Raw genomic sequence first — 16,756 nt, 5'->3', positions numbered from 1 at the left:
TTCAAGTCCCTTTCCCACCCTGAGATGGGATCACATGTTCTTTCCTTGCTAATACGTTTGAGTTCTCTGTGGATTCTGGTTATTAGACCTTTATCAGAGGTATGACATGCAAATATTTTCTCCCATTCTGAGGGCTGTCTGCTTGCCTTACTTACTATGTTCTTGGCTGTGCAGAAGCTTTTTAGTTTCATTAGGTCCCAGTAGTGTATTTTTGATACTGCTTCAATTGCCTGGGGAGTCCTCCTCATAAAATATTCACCCAGGCCGATTCCTTTAAGAGTTTTCCCTGCACTTTCTTCAAGTATTTTTATAGTTTCATGTCTTAAGTTTAAATCTTTTATCCAGTGAGAGTCTATCTTAGTTAATGGTGAAAGGTGTGGGTCCAGTTTCGATCTTCTACAGGTTGCCAGCCAGTTCACTCAGCACCATTTGTTAAATAGGGAATCTTTTCCCCACTGAATGTTTTTAATTGGCTTGTCAAAGATCAAATAGTGGTAAGTAGCTGGATTCATCTATCTCTTGGTTCTCTAGTCTGTTCCAGACATCTACTTCTCTGTTTTTGTGCCAATACCATGCTGTTTTGATCACTATTGATTTATGGTACAGTCTCAGGTCTGGTAGTGTGATTCCTCCTGCTCTGTTTTTATTGCCGAGTAATGTTTTGGCTGTTCGAGGTTTTTTCTGATTCCATATAAAACAAAGTATTATTTTTTCAAGAATTTTAAAATATGACAATGGAGTTTTAATAGGAATTGCATTAAAATTATATATTGCTTTGGGTAGTACAGACATTTTAACAATGTTAATTATTCTCAGCCATGAGCATGGTATGTTTTTCCATTTGTTAACATCTTCAGCTATTCCTTTTCTTAAAGTTTTATAGTTCTCTTTGTAGAGATCTTTCACATCCTTTGTTAGATATACTCCCAAATATTTCATCTTCTTTGGCACTACTGTGAAAGCAATAGAGTCCTTGACTGTTTTTTTGGCTTGGTTATTGTTGGTATATAGAAAGGCTACAGATTCATGGGTGTTGATTTTGTAGCCTGAGACATTGCTGTATTCCTTGATCAATTCTAAGAGTTTTGTAATAGAATCCCTAGTGTTTTCCAGATATACGATCATATCATCTGCGAAGAATGAAAGTTTGATCTCTTCTGACCTTATGTGGATACCCTTGATCTCCTTTTCTTCCCTAATTGCAATGGCTAAAACTTCCATTACAATTTTAAAGAGCAATGGAGACAATGGGCAACCTTGCCTGGTTCCTGATCTAAGTGGAAATGATTTCAATTTAACTTCATTCAATATGATATTGGCTATGTGTTTGCTGTAGATGGCCTCTATTAGTTTAAGAAATGTCCCTTCTATACCCATTTTCTTACATGTTCTGATTATGAAGGAATGCTAGATATTATCAAAAGCTTTTTCTGCATCAATTGAAAGAATCATATGATCCTTATTTTTTAGTTTGTTTATGGGCTGAATTACATTTATAGATTTATGTATATTGGAACAGCCTTGAGACCCTGGGATAAATCCCACTTGCTCGTGGTGTATAATTTTTTTGATGTGTTGTTGGATTCTGTTTGTTAGGATCTTATTGAGTATTTTAGGATCAATATTCATTAGTGACATTGTTCTATAATTTTCTTTTCTTGTTGGGTCTTTCCCTGGTTTGGGGATAATCTTGGAAATCTCTTCGTTATGACAGTACATTTAGTAGAAATCGCTGACGTGCAAGCAAACCATAAAAGATGCAGCTCTCCAGAAAGCACATTTTGTTGACTATTTTTCATTGTCTAAATATCCTTTGCCATGATTCTTGATGCAAAATTCTTTCAATCTTGTAAACATCAGTGTGCACAGTCTCACTACTATGCAGTTTCACGACCATGGACGGGAAGGCTGGTTCACAGCTAGTGAAAAGCTAGAAGAGTCTAAGTTTTAATGGCTGATAAACCTTACATCCTGCGGAGGAGGAAAGCACTTTTTCTTTTTTGCTACTCGAGAATGTGGCAGAAATGTATGCTGAGGTAGCCCAGTCAATCCTTATTTTTTTTCTTTTTTTCTGGAAATTTGGTCTTAGAGTATTTCTGGAAGGGTGACATTTCGAAGAAGCCACTGCTGGGACTGGCTTCCATTGCAGTCTCTGATGCTGGGCACCTGGCTATTCTCTTCTGTGGCTTTATCCAGGCACTGATTACTGTTTACATGCTGCAGGGTTAATTTCACTGGGTCATATTCCCAAAGTTGGTTGCCTTTTAGGTGGTGGCATTTGAGCATTGTGACTGGGCCATTAAGTTTGGAAACATCCAAGCAAAGGTCATCTGTTCTAATTTCTTTGTTGGCAGTATAAGAGAAAACCTGCTTACCTCCCATACCGTGACAATTAAAAATTCTAACTTTTTCATTCTCTTTTCTAGCTATGTTATCTAGACATTGATTTATTTCCACATTTCGTATCTCTCCCAGTAAGAAATAGTGATGTGGAATTTGAGAATCAGGATAAATATTCTCTTGGTACCAAGAGAAAGGCCTGCATTGTAGTTTGTGCCTTAGACCAACTCTGGATGATATGTCTCTGAAATCTACCTTTGTAACACCTGGAGAAATTATATAGAAAAAATTCTTGAATTCATCCAATTACACTTCTCCAAGTTGTCTGTTATTTTTATTGATAATTTGCCCTGTGCGTCCTGGAAACGTGTAAGGTGTAGCTTTCCAAAACACATGTCCAACATGTGAGCATGTAACAATCTCCAAAGTCCCTCCACACTGCCAGATCCTAAAGGAAATTTCTAGATTTATCCTCCCCAAATATCCATTCCAGCATCATATGTTCTAATTTCCTGAAAGTAATCTCTGTCTATAGAGAAAAGGCTTCCTGCCATCGTAGGTGTTCTGACAGGAAGAGTTTGATCACCTTTCCTTCTGTCCATTTCTCTTTGGGGAACAGGATACCAGCAAAAATTGAGCTTCCAGTTGAATCCACCATAGGTCATGTCAGAATCTGCCATGTACTCAAAAGTATCATCACTGATCACATCAATAATAGGACATACCACTGTTTTCCTGTCATGTTTGATCCTGGCTAAGAGAGGCTCCAGCCAGCCCACTGTGCACTCACAGTTGGCATCCAGAAAGGTGATCACTTGGCCTTTAGACACAGCAGCTGCTCTGATCAGTCCAGACCATTGTTCCATTAGAATTACATGAAATTGTACTTTCGGTTTTTTCACATAACTCTCTAGAGGCCTTTTCAAAAAGTCTCTTTCACTGGCATCATCTACTAGAACAATTTCTTCTATCATGTGTCTTGGAGAGCGATTAATGACACTATGGACAGTTTGCAGCAGTGTGCTCCAAGCCTCATTATGGAAAACAATCACCACACTCGTTGTAGGAAGATTATCTGGATACACCTTTGTTTTACACCCTTCTAACCTAACATCTGGCAGAGATCTGTTGAGAGCAATCATCTTACTTGCCATTAAATTGAACTGATTGATTTTAAACATCTCTTTCATCTTTTCTTGATCCTCTTTAGGGATGACGACTGGTTTTCCCATTTCTCCAGGACCTTCATGAGGCTTTTGTATCGGCTCTGGAATATCTCCAGCAGGCAGTCCCCTCTCCATCTTCATATCACATTTGTTGCATTCACTGAAGTAAAACAGTAGTAACATGTCCAAGAGTACCCAAATCAAGGAGGTGGCTAGGACCACCTTGCAATATGCAAATTTTCTCATGACACTTTAAGTCAAATGCAAAATTTTGAAATATATTCATATAAATATACAAAGATCATGAAAATTATTCTAATCCATTTTCATCAGAAATCACTTTCATACCCTCGCTCCTCGGGGCTGGCCCGGGTGGTCGTGGCACGGTCCTGCAGGCCTCAGAGGGGACGCTACTCAGGCTGCGGTCCACCTTGCGGCCTACTCGGCCACTCGACAATTTTTTATTACATATCTTGCTCATGTACTTTCCAAGTTACTTACCTGAGGATAAAATATATTTCACATACTTAGAGAGAAATAAAAGGAAAAAATTGTATTCATAAAGGGTTTTATTTTTATTTTTTGAGACAGAATCTCCAGTCTTCTTGCACATGTACTTTCCAAGTTACTTACCTGAGGATACAATATATTTCACATATTTAGAAAGAAATAAAAGAAAAAAATTGTATTCATAAGGGTTTATATTTTTATTTTTTGAGAGAGAATCTCACTCTGTTGTCCAGGGTAGAGTGCCATGGTGTTCATGAAATTTCTTTCTGCAGTAAGTTCTTGGTATCAGAGATTCACAGAATGAATCCACAGACCACAGACATCAGTGATAAGATAGGATTTATTAGATAGAAAGGAATGAAAGGAAAGGAAGGCACCAGAGCCTCTGGAAGAGCAGGGAGAGACCCAAATGGGAAGTTTCCCATGAGGGTTTTTTGTCTAGGTGTTATATACTGTTTGTAAACATGGATATCTTGAGAATTACATTTGTCCAGGACTGGGCAAACTTCAATATTGATTAGTGAATGAATGAGGGTATTAACAAATGAATGTAGTCCCTCCAGCTCCTGAAAAATGGAAAGAGTCCACTCTAGAAGAAGCTCAGCTTACATGAAATACTAGAAAAACTGCTCTTGTCCGGTCGTGATTGTATTCAGACAGAAAAAGTCTGTTGGCTTAGGTCTGGAAAATGGGGGCCCTTTTCTAGCTCAGAATAGGGGAACCCTGTGTCAAGGGAGTCATGGTTCACAGAAACCTCAAACACTTGGCTTGATAGATCTTCTTGCCTTAGCCTTCCAAGTAGCTCAGACTATAGACACCTGCCACAACATCTGGCTAGTTTTTATTGTTCTGTTTTTTTTTCTTCTATTTTTAGTAGAGATGGAGTTTCACTCTTGCTAAAGCTGGTCTTGAACTTATTCTTTAAGTTTTTAAACTTTTCAACGGTTATTAGGATAGTACTAAATATAGCACTAAATCAATTTAAGGAATGAAAAGGACATTCTGATATTATAATAATTCACCATAGATGAAATATAAACTCTACTTTCTTAGTGCTAAATTATATTTATTTAAAATAATGCTAGTAATTATTTCATGCTCACTTCCAACTAATAGTGTGCTAATATTATAATTGCCTTACTCAAAATCCTCTACAACTTCTGTCTACCTTGCTAGTCTTTCTTTTAGAAGCCAGAAAGTTTAAAACTACATTTCTAGACAAACTTGCGGGTAAGATACAAACCTATGAACTATTGTCTTCCAATTAGTCTTATTTAACTAACATTGGTAGATGGAGTGAAATATGTTACATGTGGACTACTGGTGAGAGGGAACATGCTAAATCACTTTGGAGAGAATTCATTAATAACTAATAAAAATGAAATTATGAATTTATGCCTTAGGACTTTCCTACTAAGTATATATGGGAAAGAAATTAATATATATAAACAAAAAGTAATGAAAATGTTCATTGTTATGATTTATTTCAGATATTATAATTTTTAGGACTAGAATTTATATTATTTTATAGTTCATATATCTCTGTTGAGATATTTTAACTTTTCATTCATTACAATTATATTTTCCTTCAGGTACTTGAGTGTAGTTATGAGTTTAAATTCCTCAACATTTGGAGAAAATGTCATTGGCTGCTTTGGAGTCACTGTCATTGATTGCTTTTTTTGTGTGTTAATAACTGGTCACACTTTGTTTTATGTTGGGTAATTTTTAGTTATATACTAGACATTGCAATAATATGTTATCTCTACCATGGAATCTTTTCTGTTCTTTAAAAAATTCAAACTGAAAGCCCTGTCTTCCTTGTAGTGAGTGACACTTAGCAAATCAGTTCAGTTTCTTTAAGTGTAGCTTTTTGGACCCATTTTATGAATGTATTTGAGGAGTTAGCCAAGAATTTGAATATGTTATATGTAGAATTTGGCTATTTACTTCTCCTGTGTTCTACTTTGAAGGATTTTTTAAAACCTCAATTTCTATCAGTTTGTTGATGTTTCAAACTCTCTTCTGATTCTTCAAGCCAATAAGTCTGCAGGTTCCCACTGGGGTTTTAGCCTTCCTATGTGAGACAGACCGGGGAACACCCATAGGCTAAAAACTATGAAAGACAGAAAAATCACCAGTGATTTTCCTTTCTTCCAAGTTTTAAGTTTTCTCTAGTACTTTCCTACTTTTTGGTTGCTCTCTGAAGCTTGGCTCTGGTATGTTTTAATGTTTTTCTGATGCCTGGTCATCTCAATTTTTTACTTTTTCTGCAGGTTGTAAGCCAGGTATGTGCAGTACATAAGTATAATAGAGTTAACAGGAAGTTTGTATTTTTTTCCCATAATGTGGCACAGGAGAGATGGACCTGATCTTCAAAGATTTTGTACTTTGAATGACCTCAACAGGAAACACTGATCTTATAACCTGATTCTAAGGTACATCAGTCATGAAAGAAAAAAACAACTTAAAAGTGTAGATGAAAAAACGGTCATTTCAGAATCTATTTGAGGCCAGAAAGTAAAGTATGTATCTGCAGAAGAGTTTAAAAGTGTTTGAGAGTTTGCTATCATAATGAAGTGAAATTATTAAAGGACATTTTGAAAAGAGGTTGTTGACCGAGAGAAGTAAGGGATTGTGTTACCAGGAAAAGCTAACATGTGCAGAACATGGCTGACCATTAATGTTATGTTCTTACCCTGTGTTGGAAGGGGTTGGGTGCCTGTTTCTTAGATGATCATATGCAGATGAAATGATTTAATTTTCTTCCTAAGAAATTTCAATGAGTCTTCCCAATTATGGTATAAAATAATATTATAAGTTAACTTTGCTAAACCTAAATTTGTCATTAGCAGTAACTGTCAAAAAACATTTAAATGATTTTACATTAATGTACTTTTATCATCGAATTACCTCATTCTGAACTCATATCCTTTCCTAGCTATTGATCTGGGAAGGCATCCAGGAAGAATTCAATTCTGCTTGAACAATATTTCAAAACATAATAACAATGCGTCACGAATTGTGCTAGATGACTATCAATTATTTGATTTAATACTTGCAATATCTATTTGAGTTAGGTAGTGTGAAAAATCCCCATTTCAAGATTTTAGGAGGTGAAATAACTTGTCCAACATTAACAGCCAGTAAATGATAAACTTGGGATTTGAACCTATGCCATCTGACTCTACCCTTTAACATCTAATTATCAGTGATGTGGAACTTGGTTTTCTATTGTTTATTATGCTAAAGAAGTGGTTCTCAAGCTTCCTAATCCTGCAATGTGTTGTTAAAAAGGGGTTGCAACCCACAGGTTGAGAACTGCTGTGCTAGAATCAAAAATATAAAAGAAATGTATAATTGAACTTCAATCTCTTATTTGTTACAAAATTAATTTGAAATCAGTTAGGCTGCTCTGTAAACAGTTATTGAGTATGGGAGGTTGCAGGTGGTATTGGGTTAGCACATAGACATCTCCACTGGACAACTTTGTCACTTAGTAACTGTGTGACTTTGGATTACTTTTTTGACTTTTCTATGCACCAGTTTTCTCATTTTAAAATAATATAAAAAGATAAATTAGGGTTTTTTTTAATATTTTAATCTTATAAGGATTATATTACTTAATATACAGAAAGCACTGAGGACAGTATGTGGTACATAATAAAGGTTATCACTTTTATCACATAATAAAAGGTTATCACTGGATACTGCTTAGAATATTAATTTTAAGAACATTAGAAAAGTCAAAAAAATTTTCATATCTCAGAAACAAACCAAGACACTGGACTTCACCATCCCAAAAGAAACTTTCTCTTAAGTTCTGAAGGACTAGCATACTTTTTTTTTTTTTTTTGCAGTTTCTGGCCAGGGCTGGGTTTGAACCTGCTACCTCTGGCATGGGGCCAGGGCCCTACTCCTTTGAGCCACAGGCGCTGCCCAGACTAACACTTTTTAATCGGAGATTTGGCACATTCTGAAATCTCAAAAGATAAAATTCTTAAAAATGCAGCTCCTGTATCGAAGAGGAAAAAACACTGGCAGTCTCTTTGTTCTTACAACTGGAAGCACTTCTAGGTGGTAGAACAGTGTCATCTAGTGAGAGCTTCAGGTGAGAAAATTCTCTCTACTAAAATGACATGACTACACGGTGCTATTTGCAGGGTTCAAATTCCTAGAACTTTAGAACAAAAGCTATTATCATTCAAGTAACATGTGAACAAGAACAGATGTTTGAGATGAATTTATCACAATAAAAAGATTTCAAAGATTCAGAAAGTTAATACCTTACTTAGCACCATAAATATAATATTGGATAGTCCTCAACATAGTTTTGAAAATCCACATTTAATGATCTATTCTTTTGTGCTTTTGAGGTATGGAAGTGGGGTGTTTTAATTGTTGTGGTTTTGGTTTCTGCATTTGGTTTCCCTCTGAGGATGTAAATAACTTCTGGGGAACTTAATGTGATGGATCTGCTCTCAGTTTAAGTTCACTTGGTTCAGTGTTGGTTGACAGCTAGACTCTGCTGGGATGCTACAAAATAGAGATCTTGTTATGACAAGCAGCACCATGTACTTTAGGAGAAAAGACAGGTTTAACAAATAGATGCTATGTGGGCTATCAAAGCTTTGCTTTTCAATATAAATACCTATATCCTTGGAAACTGAGGCTTTCTTTGTCCTTGGGATCCATGCCTTTTAAGAATTGCTTTTATTTTTTTTTCCCTTTCATTGTTTCTACTATTTTTTATTATTTCTTTTCTTTTTTAATTTCAGATTAATATGAAGACTTTTCTGAAGATAATTACTTTCACTTTGATTTATCTTCCTTTTAAATTGTAGATCCTAGTTCATTTGACATGATACTTCCCTATGTTTCACTTCTAATCAATAAATGTCAGGGCCCAAAAAAAAACAACTGCATTTTTCCCCTTTCAATGTTTCTACTCCTTTTATTATTTCTTTTCTTTTTTTATTTCAGATTAATATGAGGACTTTTCTGAAGATTATTACCTTCAAAGTCTTCCTTTTAAACTATAGATCCTATTTCTTTTGACATGATATGTTCCTACATTTCATTTCTAATCGATAAATCTTAAGGCTAAAACAAAACAAAACAAACCAACCCTGATTTTGGCTTTTGACAGTGTTCCGGGATTCCATTGGCCTTCTGAGGCCAGAAATGAAATATTCTTACTTTGAAACAAAATGATGAAACAGAATTCCTCATAGTTTTTAAAACTATTTAGAGCAGAATTTTCCATTGTGATTAGAAATCCACAAGAGCATGAATGGCTAATAACTGAGCAGGCAAAGGGCTCTTTTTTGGCAGCCAGTAAATAATAGTTCCATAAAGGGACAAACAGTTTCTCTCTTTTCTGCAAGAAGTGCATTTTTTCCATATGATAATAATAGATGACATTGGTTTTGTGAGGATACCACGTGGAACACATTCTTTTGAGATGTTAATGATTGCCACTGTTGTTACTGAATTGTCTTTCATTTGTATGAGGTGACTCCATTTTCAACATGAGCTCTGTTTTTAGAATGTCCAACATTCATTACACATCAGAGCATTACTGTAACTGAATAAAATGAAACAAAACTTTTTTTTTTTTTGAGACAGAGTCTCACTTTGTTGCCTTCTATAGAGTACTTTGATGTCATAGCTCACAGCAAACTCAGGCCCTTTGGGACAAGCCTCTTGCTCTAGCCTCCCAAGTAGCTGGGACTACAGGCTCCCTCCACAATGCCCGGCTAATTTTAGAGATGGGGTCTTGCTCTTGCTCAGGCTTATCTCGAACTCCTGAGCTCAGGTAATCCATCTGTCTTGGCCTCCCAGAGGCTAATCCTAATCATGCTAGGATTACAGGCATGAGCCATGAAACAAACAAAACATTTAAAAATCTTTGATTCTTAAAGTAAATAGAAACCATCACTAAAGCTGAAAATACTGTATCAGTTAGTGAATAATTCGGTTGAGCTTATTAATAAAGTCACTTATTAGGATGTTACTTAGACTTAATACAATCTGGTTTTAAATGAAGTTCTGGCAGGTTAATAGTTAAAAATTTAAAAGTTTATATCAATGATTTATTAAGGTTTATTGGCCTTCTAATCTGAGTCTTTTGCTATCACTGAATGTGGTAAATTTTATTTATTTGTTAGAAAGCTTTTAGGAGGTTGTAATTTTTTAATAAACTTAAATACTTAATTTTTCAGTATGTAATTAATTAACAGCATTTATGGTTCATGAATATTTGCCTATCATTAAACATTTCAATACAATTTAATTCTCTACCAACCTTAACATATTTTCTCATTTGCGGTAATAGTAATTTAGTTTTTTCATGATTTTAGCATCAATTTTTAAAACTACACACACCAGGTCACCATTATCACCACACTCTGCTTAAGGCATTTATTCAGACAATGCCTGTTGTCCCTCTTTCTCCAGATTACTGCAATAGGCCCAAGACTCCCAGGCCCTATTTTTATCGAGGTTTTAATCCTCTTGCAGTTCTGTGTGTCCCCCATTCCAACCCCTCTTTACTCCCCACACTAAAACCTTCCTGTGTGCACTCTGGAACCAAATCCTTCATCAACATACCTCATTTGTCCCTCCCATCTTCCCTGAAAGTTCTTCTCACTTTCTTGTAGGAATAGTCTTGCTGGAGAGAACAAGGTTGAACAAAATATTGATAATCACAATCATTATCAATAACTTCAAGTTCTCCATAATGAAATCTTCAAGTGAGCGACTCTCCATCCACCAGTCTCGTCTGGTTGCTCCAACTGATGACCTCAATTACCCAAACTTCAACAATTGTTAACCCGATCAAGACCTTCAGTTCATTCATTCTACTGCGGTCCAGTTATATCTCCAACTCCTTACGTCCTTAACGTCTCTCATTATTGAGAATAGATGCTGTTGACCATGCATAGTGTCACCCCAATGCATTAACCGTTCCACAAATTCACAGTACTCTTGATATTGTCTTGACATTTGTTGTATTAACCTGCTAGAACCTCAGCCTGTTTTCATCCACATCTCTAGCAAGGGCATGCCTGCAACATTTTGTAACCATAATATTCTCCTACATGATTTTTATTTCTTCTCTTTTTTTAAGAATACAATATTTTGCTGGGGGCGGTGGCTCACGCCTGTAATCCCAGCACTGTGGGAGGCTGAGGCGGGAGGATTGCCTGAGCTCAGGAGTTCGAGGCTTGTCTGAGCGAGAGTGAGACCCCAACTCATGAAAAAAATGGAAAAACCCAGTCAGGCGCAGCAGTGAGCGCCTGTAATCCCAGCGGCCCTGGAGGCTGAGGCAGCGGGGTGCCCACAGCCGAGTCTGAGGTTGCAGTGAGCTACAACACTGCCCTCTGCTCAGGGCATAGGGTAGAACTCCGCCTCGACCAAAAAAAAAAAAGAAAAGAATACAATATTTTGTTAAACTCAGCTATTTATTCTGCCGCCTATTTAACTCATAACATAAAATAAATCAGAAAACTTCTACAGATGAGTAACACCAAATCAGAGCAAATATTTCCTTCTTCTCTCCTAAGAGAGAAGCTATTATCAGCTGAATTTCCCCATAATCTAGTGAAAATCACATGTCTATTCTCTCCAAGGTCATTATTGTAACAATTTCTACTAAGTCATTTTCTTTAGCATCAAATTATTTCATAATCGATCTCAACCTAAAATGAAAAACAAAACCCACATTTCTGTTCAGCCACCTTATTTCTTTGTCTCACTTTTCAGAAAACTTCCCAAAGATATTGTTTATATTCACTATCCAATGTTTAGTCTCTGATTTTTTCTTATTCGAGTTTATTCAGGTTTTTAATTCTATCACTTTACTTAAACATCTTTCATCCAAGTTGCTACCTTGTTTCTCATCTCATTCCTGACATATCAGCAGCACAGGATACGGCTGATCACTCCCTTTTATCTTCCTTGTCTTTCAGGATCCAACACCCTCAGTCTCCCAATGCTCAAAAGAAATTCCTTTCTCCACTTCAGTGTTTCCTTCTCATCTTCCTGAACTCTAAACTGTGTGGTACCCAATCATTGGTTCATCTATTCCTTTATCCTCTCAATAGAGGATCTAGTTAATTCATGAACATCTTGGAAACCGACAAGCTCCAAATATGAATCTTCATTTTAATCCACTTCCTGAAATCCACCTGACAATTTAATTTTTTCATTTGGATGTCCAAAAGTCACTTCAGCTTTAAAGTGACTAAAACTCATTTTCCCTGTCCTTAATCTTTCCTTTCATATCAACCGTATACCAGAAAGTGGTGGTTTTATTTTTCCAATTGTCCAGGCCCTAAATCGTGGATTTGTGTTTGACTTTCATAATATCCATGAGTCAATTAATGAATTCTCGCTTCATGTTCTATGATGATTTCAGCCAATTCTCGCCATTTGCATGTTAATTTTCTAATCCAGTTTGCCACCCACTTTGTATTGGTTTCCTCTTGCTGCTGTACCAAACACCATAAGCTTGTCAGTTTAAAATAACAAAATTACTACCTTAAAGTTCTAGAGCTCAGAAGTCCTAAAATCACAGTTTTTGTGTGGCCATATTCCTTCTGCAGGCTCTAAGGGAGAATTCCTTTTCTTGCCATTTTTTTTTTTTTTTTTTTTTTGCAGTTTTGGCCAGGGCCGGGCTTGAACCTGCCACCCCCAGTACATGGGGCCAGCACTCTCCTCCTTGAGCCACAGGCACCACCCCCTTTTCTTGCCTTTTTCAGGTTCTAGAAACTGCTTATATTTGTTAGCTTATAGATTATGCTTCTTCTCCCTTCAAAGTCATCATAATAGCATCTGTTATGGGGTGAGATAAGGACCACGGACTCAAATTAGAATTTCAAAAAGGAGTCTTTTATTAACCTCGGGGCTGTCTCAGCAAAGTCTAAAGCAGACTGAGAGAGCATGGAGGGGTCTGAAGTTGGGGGTTTTCTAGTCTGAAAGTTGGCAAAGGGCCAAATAGGTGGGCTGAAAGTTAGCAATTAGAAGCAAAAAGATAGTTGGCAAAAGAAGCAAAAAGAGAGCACGGGGTCACCATGACCCCTTTTACAGAAGCAAAACTTGCAATTTAGCGGATTATGTTACCTTTGTAGGTAACATAAAGGTCACATAAAGCAGATCTGGCAACACATTAAGCAGATCTGGCACTTAGCAAATAAGTAAAACAATTTGTCACAGCACTTAGCTTGTTAACCCTCATCATGACAGTACTTGGCTCATTAGTTCTTATCTTGTTTTGTTCTGGCCCCATCAGGACCAATCTAAGAATAATGATACTTGGCATCATTTCATTTACCTCCTTTTTCCCTTCCTCCTACCCGGGGGGTGGGGTGAGGCTGCCGGCATCCATCGTATGGGGGTGATGAGGCTGCTGGCACCCATCTCACATCTTTAAGTCTCTCTCTGTCTGAATTCTGCTTCCCGTTGCCTTCCATAATCTCCATGAGTCAGTTAATAAATTCTCACTTCTCACTTTATGCTCCTTCTCTGCATCTCACTCATGATAGCATGAAGGCCACCTGGATAATCCAGAATAATCTGCTCATGTTACAGCCTTAATTTAATGACATTTTCCAAGTCCCCTTGCCTTGTGAGGTAACTTATACACAGGTTTCTGGGATTATAATATTAATATCTTTGGAGAGCTTTCATCTGTAATACTGTAAGAATTCCAAGCTGGTCTTCCTAATTCCACCTTTTTCTCTATTCCCTACACTAGAAGCCAGATTGATTTTTTTATAAATCAAAATGTCAAATTTCATGGGTAGGCAAACTTAATATCTAAAAAATGAATTATCTTCAAGCTAGTACACAAATTCAATGAATTCCACTTAAGTCTCATTTTTTTTTATTTTTTCATTCTGATGATATAATTAGGATAGGAAAGTACAAGTCAATGAAGAAATAGGGTAATTTTTACAGAAAAAATAAAAATAAGTAATGCTACTTTGATGCATTTTGAGGTAATTAATATAAAAGAGTTATAATTAAGATATTAGTGTCCAGGCTGTGGAGTAGATGAGTAGACTTATTTGATAGAATAGAAAGTTCGTGAAAAGACCCCCCTCCTTTATGGAAATATGATGGGATGCTGTAGACCAAAGGAAAAATGGTGAGCAATTCTTTGGATATTGCTTATGCATAATGGATAAACTCCTTTCAACCATACACAAAAATTGCCATTAGTTTAGAAGAAAATGTACAGCAATGTGTGGTGAACTAGAATAAAGAAAAGATATGTGAAACAGAGACCACATACAAGAGCCCACAAACCATGAGGGAAGATTGACAAATGCATCCACATTAAAATTAAATAATCACGTCTCCAGAGGAAACCCTAAAGAATGAAAAGACAAGCCAGATACGTGAAGAAATTTGTAACAGTTTTAACCAACAAAGAAGTAGTGTTATAATCTAAATGTTTGTGTGCCCCAACATTGATATGTTGAGATCCAATCCCCTTTGGAATGGTATTAAGAGGTGGTTTTTTAGGACATGATTAGGTCAGAGGGTTCCTCCTGAATAAGATTAGTGCCCTTATGTATTAGTAATAGTTTTTAAAATTCAGGCAGTTTGTTTTCCTCTTTAGCCATGTGAGGTAGAAAGTGCCATTTTTGAAGTGGAGAGTGAGCATTTACCAGACATTAAGTGTGATAGTTCTTGGACTTGCCACCTTCTAGAACTATAAACAGTAAATTTCTGTGGCCTATAAACTACTTAGTCTAAAGGATTTTGTTGTAAGAACACAAATAGACTAAGGCAAGTAGTATTTAGAATATGAAATTCCATGTGTTCATTAGAAAAAGATAAACACTGATACAGAAAAATAGTCAAATGACATAAATTCAGTTTTTCAGTAGAAGAGGGATTATTTTATTATAGCAAATAAACACATGAAAATATACTTAACCCAATAATCATAAATATACAAATTAAAAGTCACCTTGGATGTCATTTCAAATATAATTTCTTGAAAAAATTAAACTTTTACTTTAATTAAATTTAATTAATGATGTTAACTGAAATTCAATAAAATTAAATCATAAAATCAAAAAAAATTATTTACTAAAAAATAAAAGTATTTGTGGCAATGTGAAATAATGGTGTCTCTCATACTAATGGTGAGGATAAAATTGGTAAAAATAATTTGAAAGGGCAGTGCCTGTGGCTCAAAGGAGAGGGCGCCGGCCCTGTATACGGGATGTGGCAGGTTCAAACCCAGTCCTAGCCAAAAACAAACAAACAAAAAACAAACAAACAAAAATTTAATAAAAATAATTTGAAAGAGTTTGGCCTTAGCTCACGAAACTAATATACACATACACCCTAAACCGTAAGTTCAACCTTGCTCTTGCACTTTTAAAGCAGCAAACTATTCCTCAGACAAAATCTATCTGTCCTTTTTTAAAGAAAAAAAAATCATTAGTAGACAGCCATGCACACTCATTGGTATATTGTCCAGGGCTACTTTTGTCCTATCATGACACTATTGAGTAGTTGTGGCAAAGACCATATGGCCTGTGAAACTTTAACAATTACTATGTGGCCCTTTACAGAAAGTTGGTCAACCTTGCTCTATAGAACTGCTGCGTCTATGCACCAAGAGATATAAACTAAGATATTCATAGCTACAGTGTTAAAAATAATACAAAAGTAGAAACAATATGAAAAATGGCGTGGATACACAGTTTCATATTGATATCATGCCATGACACACTGCCCAGAAAATGACAGCTCACATTCACTTCCACATGATGGTTCAGAAAAGTGTTGTCTGATCAAAGCAGGTCACCAAGAATATGTTATAATATGACTCCGTTGCATAAAACTTAACAAACAAGGCAAATTATGCAGTATGTGGTAAATCTTGAAAGAAAAGGAAAAAAGTTAAAATTGAAGACAGTGGTTTCTGATATGGAAGTATGAGGACTGTGATAACTGAGGTAGGGTACACAGGTGACTTAAAAAATTCTTTTAATTTACTATTTCATAAACTATGTGTTTCATGACTGTTTCTTAACATTCTCTTACTAAATGTTATATCTTATTTTCTTTATATATTTCATATTACATTTTAAATTAATGATATGTATGAATGTATGTATGTTAAATTTTTGCAAACTAAACTCTTTATGAAATTGGTTTTGTAGAATAAAACTCCCTTTCCTTACATGTTTTGACTGTGCCAGCATTATTTTGACAGATACACATACCTCATCTCTTCAAATCCTCACAAAGCCTTTTGTGGTGTGTATAATTAAATCTCCATTTTATAGTTGAAATATTATATGTTTTTACTGAAAAAATATTTTTGTATTATCAATAAGATCTCAGTACTGGAAGAAGAGATCGATAGTTATTACACACAGAGTATAGGATATGTACTCTTAATCTTATTTGATTCCTGCAACAACTCTATATGATAAGTATTATTGGTACTCACAGTTGGTGAAATAGGATCAGAGGCTTACATAAGTTGTTCATTGAGACTTACGTGTCTGATCATTTCACATGTTCCCTAGTGGCATCCTATGTTTTCTGGATGCCATGGTGATAGTCTATTAAACGAGAAAGCACTCAGAGAACAGCTATATTAGGAACACAGCAGCAATGGTCTCTAATGCACAGCCATACTACAGAGACTAGAGATTAAGAATGGGTGGTAGCTTTGTCTTTTCAATTAGAAGCAATTGAAGCAA

At 35.9% G+C, this 16,756-nt stretch overlaps 1 pseudogene; it reads right to left on the bottom strand.

The window, feature by feature from the left end:
• Positions 1–1,813: 1,813 nt before the first annotated feature.
• Positions 1,814–3,752, bottom strand: LOC128588822 (polypeptide N-acetylgalactosaminyltransferase 1-like; annotated as a pseudogene).
• Between the last annotated feature and the right edge of the window lie 13,004 nt (positions 3,753–16,756).

Source organism: Nycticebus coucang, chromosome 1, assembly GCF_027406575.1.
Source record: "Nycticebus coucang isolate mNycCou1 chromosome 1, mNycCou1.pri, whole genome shotgun sequence".
NCBI classification, from domain to species: Eukaryota; Metazoa; Chordata; class Mammalia; order Primates; family Lorisidae; genus Nycticebus; species Nycticebus coucang.
This window is presented reverse-complemented; position numbering and strand designations above follow the sequence as displayed.